The sequence below is a fragment of the Engystomops pustulosus genome, chromosome 6 (assembly GCF_040894005.1).
Source record: "Engystomops pustulosus chromosome 6, aEngPut4.maternal, whole genome shotgun sequence".
Lineage (NCBI taxonomy): Eukaryota > Metazoa > Chordata > Amphibia > Anura > Leptodactylidae > Engystomops > Engystomops pustulosus.
In genome coordinates, this window is record NC_092416.1 from 46,237,943 (window position 1) to 46,257,252 (window position 19,310).

A 19,310-nucleotide genomic window follows, 5' to 3' on the forward strand; every position below is an offset into this window, starting at 1 on the left:
CCCTAAGCCCACGTCAGAAGCATCAGTCTGCACAATAAAGGTCTTGGTGAAGTTAGGGGTGATCAGTACCGGTCCCTCGCACAAAACCGTCTTAAGTCGCTGAAACGCCCCCTCAGCCTCTTCACTCCACTTTACCATTACCGACCTGCTACCCTTGGTAAGGTCAGTCAGGGGTGCCGCTATTGTAGCAAAATCGGGAATAAATCGGCGATAATAGCCCACTATGCCTAGGAAAGCCCTCACTTGCTTCTTGCTCATAGGTCGTGGCCACTGCTGTATCGCCTCCACTTTATTTACTTGGGGTTTGATGACACCTCGCCCAATACCCCAGGTAACGGGCCTCTTCCAGACCAAGTGCACATTTTTCCGGGTTCGCTGTCAACCCTGCTGCCCTCAGAGAGTCTACCACTGCTTCTACCTTGGCTAGATGACTCTCCCAATCGTTACTATAGACTATGATGTCATCCAGGTAGGCCGAGGCATATCTCCGGTGAGGTTTTAGCACGAGATCCATTAACCTCTGGAATGTGGCGGGAGCCCCATGTAGCCCAAAGGGAAGTACCACATACTGAAAAAGCCCATCAGGAGTAACAAAAGCGGTCTTCTCTTTGGCCCTGTCAGTAAGGGGTACCTGCCAATACCCTTTCGTCAGGTCAAGGGTGGAGAAGAACCTAGCCTGTCCAAGTCGTTCTATCAACTCGTCAACTCTGGGCATAGGATAAGAATCAAATTTGGACACCTCGTTCAACTTCCTAAAGTCATTGCAGAACCGTAGGGAACCATCAGGTTTGGGAATCAACACAATAGGACTCGACCAGTCACTTTTAGACTCCTCGATAACCCCCAGGTCTAACATCTGCCTGACTTCTTCGGATATGGCAAGCCGGCGCACTTCAGGGACCCGGTAGGGTTTTTGGTGTACTCGGATGTGGGGTTCGGTTATGATGTCATGCTTGATGACTGAAGTACGACCCGGTAACTTAGAGAACACATCAACGTTTCGGAGCACAAACTCCTTCGCTTCCTGAATCTGGGCCCTGGAGAGGGACTCCGAGCAGGGCCGGCTCCAGGTTTTAGTGGGCCCCTGGGCAACAGGGCCTTAGTGGGCCCTTCCGTGGGCCGCCCTCCAGTGGCCACACTGCCTCCCTTCCACCTGCAGACACACTGACCACCCCAACATCCCCCTGCGGACACACTGACCCCCTCACCCCCCTGCGGACACACTGACCCCCTCACCCCCCTGCGGACACACTGACCCCCTCACCCCCCTGCGGACACACTGTCTTATAGCGACACTGGTACAATTGATCCGGGGGCCCAAGTGGGCCCCTCCAGTACCCCGGGGCCCCGGCACTTGCCCGGGTTGGCCGGGTGCTGGCACCAGGCCTGACTTCGAGATCCGTACTTCAGGCACCTTGGCATCGGGTACACCAACCTTCGGTGTCACCTTCTTGGGGACAGACGCTTTTTCTACTCCCACGGCCATCAGGGACTCTCTTTCCCTCCATGGCTTTAGGTTCACGTGGTATATCTGTTCGGGTTTCCTCCTCCCCGGCTGAGATACCTTGTAGTTAACCTCCCCCACTTTCTCCATGACCTCATATGGACCTTGCCATTTTGCCAAGAACTTACTCTCAACGGTGGGCACCAGAACTAGCACTCTGTCGCCTGGGTTAAAGGTCCTGAGTCTGGCTGATCTATTGTGGACCCTAGACTGGGCCTCTTGTGCCCTTGTCATGTGCTCCTTTACAAGGGGCATTACCGCCACTATGCGGTCCTGCATAAGGGAGACGTGTTCAATCACACTACGGTGGGGGGTCCTCTCCTGTTCCCAGGTCTCCTTAGCTACATCCAAAAGCCCACGTGGGGAACGGCCATATAACAGCTCAAAGGGTGAGAAACCCGTGGAGGACTGGGGAACTTCACGTATGGCAAACATCAAATAAGGCAACAAACAATCCCAGTCCTTCCCATCTTTGCTGACCACCCTCTTTAGCATCCCCTTCAAGGTCTTGTTAAACCTCTCGACCAGGCCATCTGTCTGAGGATGATATACAGAGGTGCGGAGCTGTTTAACCTGGAGTAATTTACACATCTCCTTCATTACTCTAGACATGAATGGGGTTCCTTGGTCAGTCAAGATTTCCTTGGGGAGGCCTATACGGGAGAATACCTGGAACAGCTCCCTAGCAATGTTTTTGGAGGAGGTGTTCCTTAACGGGACTGCCTCTGGATACCGCATAGCGTAGTCCAGGATAACCAGGATGTACTGGTGCCCCCTTGTGGACTTGACTATGGGGCCAACCAAATCCATTGCAATCCGTTCAAACAGCACCTCTATGATTGGTAACGGTACCAGAGGACTCCTGAAGTGGGACACCGGGGCAGTAAGTTGGCACTCAGGGCAGGAGCTACAATACCGGTTTACCTCCTCCCACACCCCGGGCCAGAAAAATCTCTGCAGGATCCTCTCTCGGGTCTTCTCACCACCTAAGTGCCCTTCCAGCACATGTTTATGTGCCAAATCTAGCACCAGCCTACGGTGAGATTGGGGTACTACAAGTTGCTCAACCTCCTCACCCCGTACCTGGTCAACCCTGTACAACCGTTCTCCAACAATCACCATTCGGGGGTATATTTTGTCAGCCCCTGGTATTTGGAGTACCCCATTTATCACTTTAACATTCTCCCGTGCTTTAAATAAGGTAGGGTCCTGTAGCTGTGCAGCCCCAAAATTTTCACGGGAAATCTCAAGGTCCGGCATGTCGGCCACCTCCTCGTGGCCTTCGACCTCACCAGCTAGGACCTCTAGGGGAGAGAATTCATCACATGGGGTCACCCCTACTGCTGGTGTGGGTACATTGGCCTCAAAGGGTTCAGGGGCCAAGGCCGGACACACCTGATGTCCATTATCTGCAACAGCACCTGAGGTGGGTCTTCGTCTCCAGAGGTCCCAAAATACCAGTAAGTCTCTGCCGATAATAGCCTCATGAAACAGGGTCCCCACCACCCCCACTTCATGGGTAATAGTACCACAAGGGGTATGTAGGTTGATGACATCAGTGGGATATTCGCGAGTGTCCCCATGTATACACAACACTCCCACTTTCCGCCCACTGTATAGTCCAGGATCAACCAAAGTTCCCCGCACCAGGGTGACCAGACTCCCTGAGTCTAGCAAGGCTTCCACCGTGTGACCCCCGATTGTGACCATACACACTTGGGGTTCCGCATCCGTGACCGACTCGGCTGCCAGAACCGGCCGGGCAAACAGTGACACTCGCCGGGTCTGGTTGCAGTCCATTGGCTCCACTGACAGTGGACAGTTGGCAGCAATATGGCCCATTTCATGGCATCGCCAGCACTGGATACGGCTATGACCTTTGTCACGAGCCTAACTGGGTTTCTGTATATCCACGCCCCCCAATGAACCCCCTCCCAACCTGACCTGTCTCCCCTTTTCTGCAGCAGCAGTCTTACCAGATGGTTTGGTGACCCTGTCACTGGCACTGCTTCGTGCGGGAGACATAAGTAGAAGATCCTCTGTAGCCCGATATCTCTCTACTAGGGACACGAGTTCCTCAGCATTGGTTGGACCGGCCTGTCCAACCCATCGCTGGAGCCGAGAGGGCAGAGAACGGATGAACTTGTCAAGAACAACTCTCTCGACCATTTGTGCCAGGGTGCAGTCCTCTGGTTGTAGCCACTTCCGGACAAGATGGATCAGGTCATGCATTTGGGAGCGCGGGGGTAGTTTTTCTGAGTACGCCCACTGGTGGACCCGGCTGGAACAAACTTGTATGGTGACCCCAAGACGAGCCAGAATCTCCGCCTTTAGCTGGGGGTACTCACGGGCCTCCGTTTCACTCAGGTCGTAGTAGGCCTTCTGCGATTCATCTGTCAGGAACGGTGCCAGGACGTCTGCCCACTGCTCAGCTGGTAACTCCTCTCGCTCAGCTACTCGCTCGAACACAGTGAGATACGCCTCCACGTCGTCGGTCGCCGTCATCTTTGGTAAAGCCTTCTGCACTGCAGCCCGTGCGGAATGCTGGACAAGCGGGTACCCTTGCAAACCAGTATGGGACCCCTCAGTAGTCGTCGCTTGCGGTGCTGCCATAATGCCAGAAAACTTTTCCATCATCAGCTGGAACATGGCTCGGGACTCTTCCTGCTGTTGCTGGAGCATGGCTTGCTGCTGTCGGGACCTCTCCTCCTGCTGCTGGAGCATGGCTTGCTGTAGCTGTCGATTAGCCTGGGACTCTTCCTGCTGCGGCTGCCGATTAGCTATGGCCTCCTCTTGCTGCTGCTGCCGATTAGCTCTGGCCTCCTCTTGCAGGCATTTAATAAAGTCCTCCATTTTGGCTTTATCCTGCAATTTGCCTGCTGCTTTCACCCAGGCCATGCAATGTTGCAGGATGCAGCGAGCCTTTCAGGTGTGTGTCTTTTGAACTGCCCGCAACCCGAAGCACCATATGTGGGAGATTTGGCCCAGTAGAGACCGTGGTAGCGGGGTGCTGTGATGCAGTTCAAGACAGTGACACCAGGGTACAGTCCAAAACAGGTCTAGCCTGCGTTTATTGCAGCAAGAACAAAATAAAACAGCCTTCACTTTCAGGCAACAAAACAAATAATATCCTACCCATCAGGGTGCTAACTATACAGTGAATCTCTAACTCACCACTACAAAATACTTTGCTACTCCAGGCACAGAGGTCAGGGCTGTGTGCTCTCCAGCCTCCAGTCAGAGACAACACTCTTAGCTCTGCTCAGCGGCTTTATGCAGGCTGATTAGGCTGTTCCCACCACCTGTGTCCAAGGTGCTGGACACCACAACCTCAGCACTAAGGCCTTGCATAATAGGAAAACCTAGGGGAAACATACCGCCCATCCACAGTTAACCCCTTCAGTGTCTCACATAGTGCAGGCAATAATAGTAAAGTTTATGGTATACTTTAATGAAGAAAAATGTTTCTTTATCTTGTGTTGTTCCTTCTTTCTGCTTTTAGCAGTTTAGTACTCACACTGCCAGCTGATAAATTTGGAGAAGCTGATAAAATTGCTAATGACTAAATTCATTATAGAGCTTCTATATAAAGTGGAATATTCTCTAGTTATGTAAGGAGGGAAGTTTTAGCCACCTCTCCTTATCTATCTGTTGTGTATGCACATCTACCACCAGGATGAAGGACTGTAGACTGTAAACCATGCAGTAGGGTATAAAAGGGTTTCTTTCTAGTGTTTATTAATTCATTTAAAATCTCATTCATGTACCTACAAAAAAATCACCTCTAAAGACACAGGAAAATGAGCAAAGGGGAGTCATCTTTCACCTGAGATGAGTCACTTCAGACGCTTCTGTCGCAGTTTCTATCTTCATATTGCATCAGGCTTGTGGTTCTGACATCTACAGAACTGCAAATACAGGCAAAGAAAAAGATGGGAACTCTATCTTTATCTGCAGCTCATATTTTCAACAATGTCTTGAATCTCTGGTTCTGTAGCTACTAGGACCACAAATCTCATTACATTTGAAAGATGGAATTCTTATCTAATATGACACAGAGTCAGGTAAAATATGAATTTGGAGATCATTTTATTATAGCTAAAAGGTGAGATTTTACATAAAAGATTTAATGCTAGAAAAGATATTTCATACCCTATCTGGTAGTTTAATGGGGTAAAAGCTGATGACTGTGTCCATTTAATCTCCAAAAAAACCTCCCCAGTCTTTTATTAAACAGCAGCTCCCAGTCATTCTAGTGCTGATGGAGCAGGTTGGTTCTGCTGATGGGGATTCTTGATTCTGAGGCTCTGGAGGTTCCAAAGTCACCAAGGTTCAAATTCAGTGCAGACAATAAACCAGTTTTTACACCTCTTAAAGATATTTTTTATAACACAGGAAAAATATGTCCATTAAAATGTCCCTTTAACGAGGCCTGGATTACAAAATACATTAAACCTGCAATGTTACACTCACATTCCTATATCCCATCCTTCCCTCTCATGGATTATTAATGCAAATTTGCATGATTTTCTAAAGATGGATAATCAAATAGTAACATTATATGGTTGAAGTGGATGTTTTGAAGTCCAGTGCAGATTTATTAACCATGAAGCCAATCGGTATAAGCTTAAGGCAGGTCAAGACTTAGATGAATGCCGAGTAATTCCTATGCTACGTAAGGAAACTGATAATGTGGAGGTGATGACAAGTGGTTAGGAAATTACATGCAATCACTGATCTACAAGAAAGACTTCCAACGCTGCAAAACCTCTGTTCAATCATGTTGACGGATATAGTGTCCAGGGGATAACCCCCTGTGGTGGTGACTTTTATGACACCAGAATCTGAAATCACAGATCACCAATGTGACATTGTCAGACTGTATGATACCTGACAGGACTTTACTGCGATAAATAATACCGCATGTTTGTCTACACCAACATACCGTACACATCAGTGTATGCATTAATCGCGCAAAGCACTTTCTCCATAGGCACTTCAGAATCTCTGATGAATTGAAAACAGCATTGAGTTCATGGCGCAGTCAGCTGTAATTAAGTAATATATAGAAAATAAATAGAAACACAAATTTTTTTCCCCTAAGGATAGTAGATTTATATAGAATTTGTATTAATGTGCAGTATAAACCTTTGACAGGATACATGACCCTTAGATGCTTCAGACAAACGATGTTTGCGCAGTTGCCCCGGCATCTGACCTGCCACGCTAAAATCAAGGATTTGCACCAATAGTTACATAATGGGGGTCATTTACTAAGGGCCCGATTCGCGTTTTCCCGACATGTTACCCGAATATTTCCGATTTGCGCCGATTTCCCCTGAATTGCCCCGGGATTTTGACGCACGTGATCGAATTGTGGCGCATCGGCGCTGGCATGCACGCGACGGAAATCAGGGGGGCGTGGCCGAACGGAAACCCGACGGATTCGGAAAAACTGCAGCATTTAAAACAAAAAATTTGTTGCGGAGCTTGCACTTACCTTAACTCAGCCCGGCTCGGTGAACTCCAGCGCGTTCCGATGCTTTTCAGCGCAGCAGCGCCACCTGGTGGACGTCGGAGGAACTACCTTAATAAATCCCAGCCGGACCCGAATCCAGCGCAGAGAACGCGCCGCTGGATCGCGAATGGACCGGGTAAGTAGATCTGCCCCATTGGGTCTTATTAACTAACTAATCCGCTGGGACAGGGATTTAGAAGAGGATTGTCTCACATGTGATTGGATTTTGCCGCATCGGTGCCGGTTTTCATGCAACAGAAATCGGGGGACGGTCTGTCGGATGATCCGACTGATTCGGACAGAGTGCGGGATTTAACAGTAAAATGTGCCGCCAGCCATGCACTTATATGCACCGAGAAGAAGAAGATGAACTCCGGCGGACCTGAGCAGGGAGCGACACATGCAGGATATCGGGCACACAGTCTACGTGAATTGCGGCAGAGTTCATTCTCGTTGGACACTCCGGATCAGGGAACACGCAGGGCTGGGTAAGTAAATGTGCCTCATTATGTTTCACATTGTACAGCATAATATGTGTATAACCGTCTACATCTTGTACAGTACACAGCTGAAATAAGAAGCGTAAAAGGAGGGGACAGCAGGGCGACAAGACTAGGGATCTCTCATCTCTACTTCCTTCCGTGTACTGTAGTACTGTACAAATGTGGTCAGCAGCTACTGGGACAGATGTGTGTAAGTCTATAAATGTATACATCAGTGCATAAATGTGTGTGCATGAGTGTATATATCATTGCATAAATGTGTGCGCATGAGTGTATAAATGTATATATCAGTGCATAAATGTTTGTGTGAGTATACATATATGTATATTTTCTAAGGCGGTAGGGGCACCCCATTCAGAAGTCTGTTATGGGGCCCTGCCTCACCTAGTTACGCCCCAGACTATAGCTGCCCAAACATTTATTATGACTGCAATGAAGCCCCATTTGCAAAAAAAATGGAAATACTAATAGATCTGTCAGTCTGCATAAGACAACACTCCTTCTCTGTACCCCCTGAGACTCATATGTCTTCTTTTCAGAAAAGTGGGCTGACATAATCTAAAACTTTTATCATGCATTGATGCTTGAAACTGTCAGAGAATACATGAGCGGTTCCCAACAAAGACCTTTCTAGGGACAAGACCAAAGATGTTTGACCCCAATATTTGGTGAACTATCAGAATCAGGACCTCATATCTACTGTCAAGCATAGTAATAGCGGAATGATTTCCCATCCACCACAATATATTAGGACTGGGGCTGGACATCTTGCATTTATTTGGGTTTTCATGGAATCTTTAAAACCCACTGGGTAGGAGCAATGAAGAGTAAAGAGAAGTACTTACCCTGTTCCCGATGCTCCAGCATTACACAGAAGATCAGGAAGTTCTGAGGGTCAGTGGCCTGCTCCAGCCAATCAGTGGCCTTAACAGTGCTAAGGTCATGACTTATTCTACATCACATGCGACTTCTACCGTCACTTATTGGCTGAAGCAGAATGGACTGGAAGAACAGGAGATTGCCACAATTCTAAAAATGGGAGCTGGATTAGCAGTGAGGAGGAAGAGGGCGCATGACTACATCGTTCAGTTCCCCGCCTCCTTGACTTTATCTTAGCAATGAGAGAATAAACATTTTTGATGAATGGTGCATCACAAAAGACTAAAAAAATCAGCAAGTGGACAATATTATAGTGCAGAATAAGGTCTATATCTGCTATAGTTGATGAATAAATGACATATAGAAATAACAACGTATAGCACATTCAAGTTCATTTGATGGCGGTTTTTATATATAGAATAAGGCACTTATTACTTAGTACTTTTAAACCAGATTATTTTTTATATTAAGTGCAGGTGCCAGTAGTGGGTATCCACCCATGGCCCACGGCTACCCAGCCATAGTTCCTGCATATGAATTTATATAATGTATTCCGTATAGCTGCTTTGGCCAAAGTATTGGGATAGCTTACTCATGTATATTGTTAATTACTGCTATTTATATTTTTATTCCTTGGGTGTTACAGAACATTAGTAATTGTCTGAACTGAACTTTCTGACGTCAAAGAGGTTGTCTGGTATCTCTGGTGGTCCTCCTCATAAAACTTATACTTACTTGTCCCTGGAGCTTCGCTTCAACAAGACACCTTCCGTCATTGTCGGTCTCTGTTTGTATACAAAGGCTCAGCAATGATGTCATTATGGGCATTCGTTACAGCCTTATGCTACATGCATACGAGCGCTTATTTTGTCTGCGAGCTGGCCGCCACCGAATTACATTATGCACTCTGCGCAGACATTTTCTCATCGCACCACGCCACAATTTATAGAGAAGTTCCTATTCCTGAAGAGATTTTTAGGTGGCGCTAAGTTTCTATAGATATGGGAAAGGTGAAGAGTGTTCACCCTTTCCAGCTCCAACAGGCCACGAACTTCCCCTCTTTTAAGCACCGGTTGTATGCTTTAAGCCTTACTGATGGCAAATCCTTTAACTCTGAGGCAACATGCCCGTTGTCTTGGGTTGTATTTGACTGTGACCTCTCCTTTGCACCGTACGTATAATTACTTGCATGCTGATGACACATGCACCTCATAAACATTTCCAGAAACCGCCCTTTCCTGACCATGGAAACCTTTAAAACCAGCATTGTAGTTCTGATTCATTCTCGTCTCGACTACTGTAACTCCCTACTATTCTGTTATCTATCGACTAAACGGTATCTATTCTTAAGGAGGCTCTGTCAGGTCAACAAAATAATCTAGCTGCACTTACAAAGGAAGAATCTCCCTTCCCCTCCCCCAATTATCACACCGTTAGATTTCTAGCTTTATCGGAACATTCCGAAAAGCTGTGAAATACTGAGATACATAGCGGCTAGATCGACGGACCTAGATTCTAGTATATTCATGAGGGGGCAGTCTTAGGCACTCCCCTCTCTCCGGCTTCTGCCACACCAGATTCCGGTGGTGACTGCCAGGGTTGATGCTGCAGTCACCGCCTTCTCATGAATACACCGGACCACTTGAAGCTAAGTCTGTCGATCAGACGTCTACATACCTCAGTCTTTCACAGCTATTCGGTATGTTCCAATAAAGCTAGAAATTTTAACCCCTTAAGGACGGAGGGTTTTTCGGCTCATTTCTCGCTCTCCAACTTCAAAAATCCATAACTTTTTCATTTTTCCGTGTACAGACCTGTGTGAGGGCTTATTTTGTGCGTAACAAATTTTACTTTCCCGTAAAGTTATTTATTTTAACATGCCGTGTACTGCGAAGCTGAAAAAAAATTCCAAATGTGGAAAAATTGAAAAAAAAAACGCACGTGCGTCACGTTCTTGTGGGCTCAGTTTTTACGACTTTCACTCTTCGCTCCAAATAACACGCCTACTTTATTCTTTGGTTCGGTGCGATCGCGGTGATACCAAATTTATATAGGTTTTATTGTGTTTTAATACATTTTCAAAAATTAAACGAATGTGTACAAAAAATTCTTCTGATGCTAATAACTTTTTCATACTTTTGCGCACGGAGATGTGTGAGGGGTCATTTTTTGCGAAATGAGGCGACGTTTTCATTGCTACCATTTTGAGGTCTGTGCGACATTTTGATCATTTTTTATGTTATGTAAAAAGGTGTAAAAGTCGCATTTCGGACATTTGGCCGCCATTTCCCGCCTCGGAGGTCACCGCCGCCTGTAACCGTTTTTATATTTTGATAGATCGGGCATTTTGGGACGCGGCGATACCTAATATGTTTGTGATTTTTACTGTTTATTATGTTTTATATCCGTTCTAGGGAAAGGGGGGTGATTTGAACTTTTAATATTTTATTAATTTTTTTTATTTTTTAAACTTTTTTTTTTCTTTTTTTTTTCACTATCTTTTAGACCATCTAGGGTACATTAACCCTAGATGGTCAGATCGCTGCTACCATATACTGCAATACTTCTGTATTGCAATATATGGCATTTTTGCAGCACATTCATTACAATGAGCCACTGGCTCATTGTAACGAATCTGCAGCTGCCAGATAGCCTCGTGTCAAAAGAAGACACGAGGCTACCATGGCAACCGATCGCCGCCGCCCGATGACGTTCGGGGGCGTGGCGATCGAAAAAAAGATGGCGGCGCCCGCGCGCCGCCGTCTTTTAAATGCCGCCGGCGACTTTGCCGGCGGCAATGGGGGGGTTAATAGCCGCGATCGGTGCTAGCACCGACCGCGGTTATTAGCGGTGGGGGTTTTATGCATTTTGCAAAAACCCCCACCTTTGTATGAAGAGGACTCAGCCTGTGAGCCCTCTTCATACATCCCTTATACCTCTGCGCCGTAGAGCTACGGCGCAGAGCGTTAAGGGGTTAAAGTACAATAACTGGGGGAGGGCTATGGAGATTCTTCCTTTAGTATGTGCAGCTAGAGTTGACAGGTCTTCTTTAATGCAGCAACAAGACTTGTCTTTCAGTCCAGATGCTACATTGATGCCTGTGCCAGTCACTGCACCGGTTGCCTATCTCCTCCTGAATACAATTTAAAGTAATCACCCTCATCCACAAAGCTCTGCACCACCCTACCTCCCCTTCCTCCTCTCCAGTCTACCGCCCTACTATGTTCTTTGGTCTGTCAGCAATTTAAGATTAACTCCTTCAAGGCCAGATTTTTTTTAGTTTTTTTTGCCTTTCCGTTTTTTACTCCTCTCCTTCCACCAGCCAAAACTTTTCGACTTATTTTGTTTACAAAGCCATATGTTAACTTGTTATTTGCAAGATAAATTATATTTTCTAGTTTCACCATTTAATATTCTGTGCCATGCACTGGGAAGCTAAAAATAATTCCAAAGGTGGTAGAATTGGCAAAAAAATACAGTTATTCTGATGGGCTTTATTGGCTTTCAATGTGTGGTCCAGATGACACCTCTCCGTTATTCTTTGTGTGAGTATGATCACATTGATACCAAATCTACACAGTTTAGTAATGTCTCAACACCTTTAAAAAAATTCAAAAACCTTGCACCTTAAACCTTAAAAAAAAATGCCTTGCATTGCCATATTCTGCCACACGTAACTTTTTCATACTTCAGTGTACAGCGCTGTATAAAGTCATTTTTTTTTCGGGATAGGATGATGTTTTCATTGATACCATTTTGAAAACTGTTCAACCTTTAGATAACTTTTTAACCCCTTAACGCTCTGCGCCGTAGCTCTACGGCGCAGAGGTATAAGGGATGTATGAAGAGGGCTCACGGGCTGAGTCCTCTTCATACAAAGGTGGGGGTTTTTGCATTTTGCAGAAAACCCCCACCGCTAATAACCGCGGTCGGTGCTTGGTACACCTTTTTACATAACATAAAAAATGAAATAAAAAATGATCAAAATGTCGCACAGACCTCAAAATGGTAGCAATGAAAACGTCGCCTCATTTTGCAAAAAATGACCCCTCACACATCTCCGTGCACCAAAGTATGAAAAAGTTATTAGCGTCAGAAGATGGCAAATTTTTTTTTTCTTTTTTGTACACATTCCTTTAATTTTTGAAAATGTATTAAAACACAATAAAACCTATATAAATTTGGTATCACCGCGATCGCACCGAACCAAAGAATAAAGTAGGCATGTTATTTGGAGCGAAGAGTGAAAGTCGTAAAAACTGAGCCCACAAGAACGTGCAGGTTTTTTTTCAATTTTTCCACATTTGGAATTTTTTTTCAGCTTCGCAGTACACGGCATGTTAAAATAAATAACATTACGGGAAAATAAAATTTGTTACGCACAAAATAAGCCCTCACACAGGTCTGTACACGTAAAAATGAAAAAGTTATGGATTTTTGAAGTTGGAGAGCGAGAAATGAGCCGAAAAACCCTGCGTCCTTAAGGGGTTAATCAAACTTTTATTTGAGGCAAAATGGTGAAAAAGTGGCGATTTGGACCCTAAGGTGCTATTTCCGGTTAAGGGCTTCAACACCAGGAATAATTGTTTTTATATTTTAATAGATGGAACATTTTGGAACACGGCAATATGATTTTACTTGTTTATTTCTTTTTATATGTCATCTGGGGAAAGGGGATTGATTTGAATGTTTAGGTTTTTTCAGTTTTATAGTATTTTTTAAAACTTATTAAAAAAAATTCTTACTATTATTTCAGCCCTCCTCAAAGGGTCTGATCACTTATACAATACAACTGTATTGCAGTATATTGTAGATAAATAGACTTTAATATAGAAGCAGTATAGGACAGGCTGTAATATAGTACAGCTAATGACAGCTATGGGAGCCTTTAATAGGCTCCCAGCTGTCACTGATGTCAACGATGTCACGGAGAGCACCGACCGCCATTTAAGGATGGCAGCGCCCTGCAGCATGCCTGTTAGGTGCCGTGGTTGGGTTTGACCGCAGCACCTAACAGGTTAACTGCCTTGATTGGTGCCAGCACTGGCCATAGCCGCTTCCTGCAGGTGTCAGCAGAGTAATACTCCCCTTCACGACCACCTGACTTATATTTACGATGGGCGATTGTGAAGGGGTACATCTCTTTGTTCCTTAATTCAAACCTCCCACTCAGGTTTCCAGAACTTCTCTGGAGCTTCACCGATTCTCTGGAACGCTCTACCCTGAACTCATGCACAGCTTCCAAAGTTTCAAACATGCCCTAAATATCTCTTTAACTCTTTCCTCATCTCACTTTCACTCTCTCCAATGTTACCTCTTTCTATTTTGTACATGTAGACAGCCGCTTGTGACGGCCCAGGATTATTTTGTAGCATTATTAAATTATTCTCATATTTTATAAAGAAGCTTTAAAGGACACCTACCATCCGTTTAGTGATAGTAGAGGTGTCCTAGTAAGAAGTTCCTGAGGAACATCATTCCCCAGGACTTCTTTTATTATAACTCTATATCCTGCTAGCGCTATGGGGGTTGTGCATACATTAAAATACTAGGCTCCCTGAGGAGCTCGGGTGATGTCTTCTGAGAGCCCCAGGCTAATTTGCATAACTTTTATAACTCTATATATCGTGGGATATAGTTGCAACATCCCCCACCGGGGCCTGGCCTTTCTTCGGTGGTTGTAGACAGCCAGGGTCCAGGATACTGGAGGGGCTGGCTTATGCAGCCTTGGGCCCGCTATGGTGCTTGATATTGGGACCGGAGGACAGGCCCACAGCCTGACAGATCTACAGCAGGTGGTGTGTGCAAGAAATATGGAGGGAGAGGCTGATGAAAGTGGTTTCTCCCTGGGGCAACCCCTGAGGTGTATGTAGGAATCCCTAGGTAATGAAGGATGGGAGCCTGTGATGGTGAACAGCCTGGTCCAGGAATCAAACGCAGGCACGCTGTGAAAATCAACTTGCAGTTCTTTGTTCAACTTCAAATGGCAAGCAACGGCCACACAGGATGGAAAGCTGGTAGGAGATATCTGGTCCGCAGGAAGGTTTGCTCGCAGCCTGGCAGTAATTTCAGACTGGACTGGTAAAGATGAAGCCAATTCCGGATGGTGGACCTCTGTTCTGGGGCTTAGCCTTCTCTGACTTGCCCTGAGTGTCAGGCAGCTTGCCTTGACGCTTCTGCTTCCTGTTCTGAATGGCAGCTCTACAGGAGCTGCACACTGTACCTGCTTTACACTCTGCTGACTAGAATCCAAGACCATGTGCTCTCGCCCACTAGGGGTTTTTATACTCCCTTGGTTAGGTGGTAGCACCCTCCATCCAGATTCCAGCTTGCTTCACAATGGTACAAGGAATAGCAACATAACAACATTTCACATGTTTAACTCTTACCTCACCAGGCAGTGGCTTCAAGCTGCAATTACTGAATATGTGGTCGCACCCCGAGTGCTTTTTTTGATGCATATTTGACGCATTCCAAAGGCTACAGCATAGATCACATGCTAAGGTAACATTGCATTTTAAGAAACCCAATGTTACTTCTGCATGTGATCAAGGTTGAAGCAACACATTCAAAAAAAACGTGATGCAAGGCATTGTGTGAACACAATGCATTGTGTCACATTTTTTGATGCGTTTTTTGACAAATTCCAAAAGCTTCAGCCGAGGTCTACACCGAGTTCCCACAATGCGTTTTTGACGCATTCTGAGGCCGGCGCCACACTTAGCACTTTGTCTGCGCTTGCAAAATAACGCAAAACACCGCCGGCTCGTTCCCGATCGCAGGCGTGTTCATAGAAACGCCAATGCGAACGGGCCGAGCCCCGCTCCGGCGGGCGCGACTTTGTCTGCGTTTGCAAGCGCAAACAAAGCGCTACGTGTGGCGCCAGCCTTAGGGTGAAGACACACGTGGCGTTTTTAGGCCGTTTTTAGTTAGTGCGTTTTCACATCATTTTTGAAAAGGCATGCGTTTTTGACCAATTATCTTAATTCAAACTGGTCAAAAACGCATGCGTTTTTAACGATCTGAAAACGCACTAATTAAAAACGCCCCAAAAACAGCCTAAAAACGCCACGTGTGTCTTCACCCTAAAGGCTTCAGTCTTGATCACATGCTACTGCATCTGCTAAAATGTAATGTAACCTCAACATGTGATCACGTGTCAGACGTGGCGCTTTGTCTGCGCTTGCAAATGCGCCCCGCCCCGGTGGGCGTTTGCAAGCGCAGACAGAGCGTCACGTCTGACATCACCCTTAGGGTGGTGGCACATGTGCCGTTTTGGCTGCATTTGCAAACGCAAACCAAGCTGCACCCACCGGGGCGGTCTGCGGCCTAATCGCATTGGCGTTTCTATGGAAACGCCTGCGATCGGGAACGGGCTGCCAGTGTTTTGCATTAAATTAACGCAAAACACCGGCGGCTCGTTCCGATCACAGGCGTTTCCATAGAAAGCTGATGCGATTGGGCCATGGGTCGCCCCGGTGGGTGCGGCTTGGTCTGCATTTGCGTATGCAGCCAAAACGGCACATGTGCCACCACCCTCAGAATGAGTCAAAAACGCATTAAAAAAACCCGGCACAACACATCGTGTGAATGCTCAAAGTGATCCTCAAATTGAGAGCTGAGCCTAATTATCTGCTCTTTGGACAGCCCATCATTACTTGGTGTAATTAAAAGGGGAGGGGCTTCCATTAACAGCCTAACAACTTTTGACTATAAAAATTTGAACTGAAACTTGATTGGTTCGTGAAACCAGATCCGAAATTTTATTGGTTACCAGGCTTTTTCGTCAGCACTAGATTTTGTATTTGCAGGCTTTACCTGAGGTAATTTGAGGCGGGAAAATGAATACAGTAAATGTACGGTAATCTTGATGACGCAGATCTCTATATGAAGCAGTAAGCGCTGAGGTGTAGCGGCCGTCGCTGCTCACAATCCCCCCTTCAGGGAGCCCCAGCCAGGGCCGGTTGTTGGCAGCAGACCCGGAGCCGCAGCTCTGCCGCCGGGGGAGAGAGGTAATAAATAACCCGGAGAGAGAGAGGAGCGTCTGACCTAACAAATACCCACTGGAAAATCAGCACATCCCACCCCCGAGCCTGGAGCCAGCTGCAGACAGACAGAAGGGACAGGCTGCCAATAACATAACCTCCCACATACCTGTCAGTGTAATGTCTCTGACTGGGAGTCATCAGAGTGGCCGGGCCCGGGCGGGGGCACAGAGATCAGGGCAGCGCCTGTCATCTCCTCACTCATAGGCGCAGTCATTATGGAAGATGTATAGTCACAGGCACGTCGTGTCACTTTCCTATGGACATTCAATTAATTTCCTATTGCCGGAAAAAAAAATTACTAGATAACTTCCACGTATGGAAATGTGCAACACAACCAACACCGCGTTGTACGTAGTTGTACTGCTATCTGGTTATCCAAAAACTACCGCTCCCAGGGTGTCAGGGCATGCTGGGGGTTGTAGTCTCACAAGGACCACAGGGTAATGACCCCTACTGTGAGGTTACTGCCTTGTGTGATATACAGGTATAGTAATTAGAGATAAGCAAACCCCATGGGCGCATTTACATGATGCGTTGCGTTGTGCGTTGCATTTTTGACGCATGCCACTGGCTTCAGCCTTGATTACAGGGGTGTAACTTGAGGGGGCGCAGAGGTTGCGGTCGCACCTGGGCCCAAGAGGTTTAGGGGGCCTTTATGGTGTCACTTTCCCATATGAGAAGACTATTACTATAAACCATACATTATAGTCGGGGGCCTGGCACAGACTTTGCACTGGGGCCCATCAGCTTCTAGTTATGCCACTGCTTGATTACATGCTGAGGTTACATTGCGCTTCCACTGCATCTGCTAAAACGCAATGTAACCTTAGCATGTGATCAAGGCTGAAGCCAGTGGAATGTTGACGCACAATGCAACGCAGCGCATCGTGTGAATGCGCCCTCATATATTGCCAGACTGGTTCTCAAACAGCCAATCCGGCAAATTGATGCCCCTAGCAAACTAGCCATGGCTACGATTGGCTAAAGGGTACCATTTACCCCATATCACCGTGTCCTCTCATCTCTACTAGTTATTGGTAATAAATAATTATATATAAATTGAACAAACTTAATATTAAAAGGGGTTTTTAGCCACAACGTAATATTGGCCTAATCCACATGATAGATCTTTGATATGAGATTGGTGGGGGTGCGTTAGGGTAGGATTTAAGATATCCTCTTTATAGTGCGTCAATTGTGTGTTTCAAATCAGTTTTAAATGCATTAGTGCACGGTCGCAAGAAAATGACTCGGACAACTGCTGATGCAAGACTTGCACATGCTATTGCCCTTGGCAAAAATCAGCACTGCGCAAGTTTATTTGGTTCTATCACACTATATAGTAAAGCAGAAAAAAATGTCGAAAAGGAGGAGCGTACAAAGCATAACAATATTAGACATCATCTTGATTGGAGAGTTTTCCTGCTGTCTTGTGTTCACGTCACCCTCACATTCCTTAGCCTCGAAGTTTTAGGTGTGGTCTAAGATCTTAAGTTCATTTTTTCTATTACAGTACTTTTCAGGAAAATAAGACAAGTAGAAATGACAGGATTTGATCTATCAGCTAGGTTTACCTTAACAGGGTGCGACACCTGACACCCCCGATAAAATGTTTATACCATAGGACGGAGCTGGAAGTGGCAGTACAGGGATACTGCCAGCACAACTTCCATTTTACTGCAGTTGTGAAGATCCAGGAGGTATATTCCCGTTCTGGTAGGCGCTACTGCACTCAGTGAATGGATCGGACTCCTTATATCTATAAAATATTTTTAATAGAAAGGTAAAACACAACGCGTTTAGGCTCCGGGCTGGAAAAATTACACACTCCAGTTTTACTGCAGTTACCCTGCACCGTCACTACACAATTGGCAGACCTGTCTGCTACGCCTGTGTTCACATGTTCTGCACGCGATTTAACTGCAACTGTGAGGGGCTTGACCCAGTCGCAAATGCGTTCAACTGAAACTCATACGATCGGTAACAAGCACCAAATGTTTTACATTGTTTCAGTTGAAACGCATATGTGATTGCGCCAACCCCCACCCCGTTCTGATTGAATTGTGTTTCTAGACGCAATACAACCGGAACGTGTGAATGCAACCTACTGGCTCTCTCCAGTAGCTTAGACCAGCTTGCTGTATATGAACTATATAAGCACTGAATGGTCAAAATATGGACGATGTCTCTGGTTCACAGCTTAAATTGTGGGCTCCCGTGTGTGAGCCGACTGCATGAGCTGCAAAACTCAGAGCAAAAATATACCAAATAGAAAAGATGTTCCAACATGTGTCACATGATATTTGACAAACTATAACCCAATACTCCCAATTAAACTAATATCCAAAAAAAAGATCAATTCATGGGGAAACACATTGATACACCAAAGTAAAGTAAAAATGAATCAATTTTATTGAAATACATTAAAAATAAAGTGTCACAATTATTTCAAAAGCGAATAAAAAAATCTCTATGGCAGTGATGGCAAACCTTTTAAAGCAGAGTGCCCAAACTACAACTAAAATCCACTTATTTATTGTGAAGTGCCAGCATGGAATTTTAAACAGTAACTTATTGCTACCTGTTTTTCCACATCTTTCAATTGTATCGGCCCCCTGAGGCCACCAATACAGTTGAAAGAAGGAGGGAATTTATGCAATTTTTTCCAGGATGGGATAAGGAAAACCACACCTCTTTTAGCTACCTTGTAAGGCAGCTCCCTTGACATCAAGCATGACCTACAAGAGGCCTTATGACATGATGCAAGATTAAAATCAAATCAATATATCTAATCCAGAAGGAATAGACTCCCAAATGTAGACAGTAATGTTTCGACCTGATTGGGTCTCCTCAGCTCA

General features: G+C 45.8%; 1 long non-coding RNA gene across 3 annotated transcripts in view; it reads right to left on the minus strand.

Annotated features, from left to right (window-relative positions):
• LOC140065673 (uncharacterized) overlaps positions 1-16,701 on the minus strand; it is a 51,171-nt gene extending 34,470 nt beyond the window's left edge. For 2 of the 3 annotated variants that reach the window (XR_011848015.1, XR_011848014.1), the window contains exons 1-2: positions 16,559-16,701; positions 5,331-5,412 (exon numbers count right to left, since the gene is read on the minus strand). This is a non-coding gene — a long non-coding RNA (uncharacterized lncRNA). The other variant, XR_011848013.1, reaches the window with a different exon arrangement.
• Between the last annotated feature and the right edge of the window lie 2,609 nt (positions 16,702-19,310).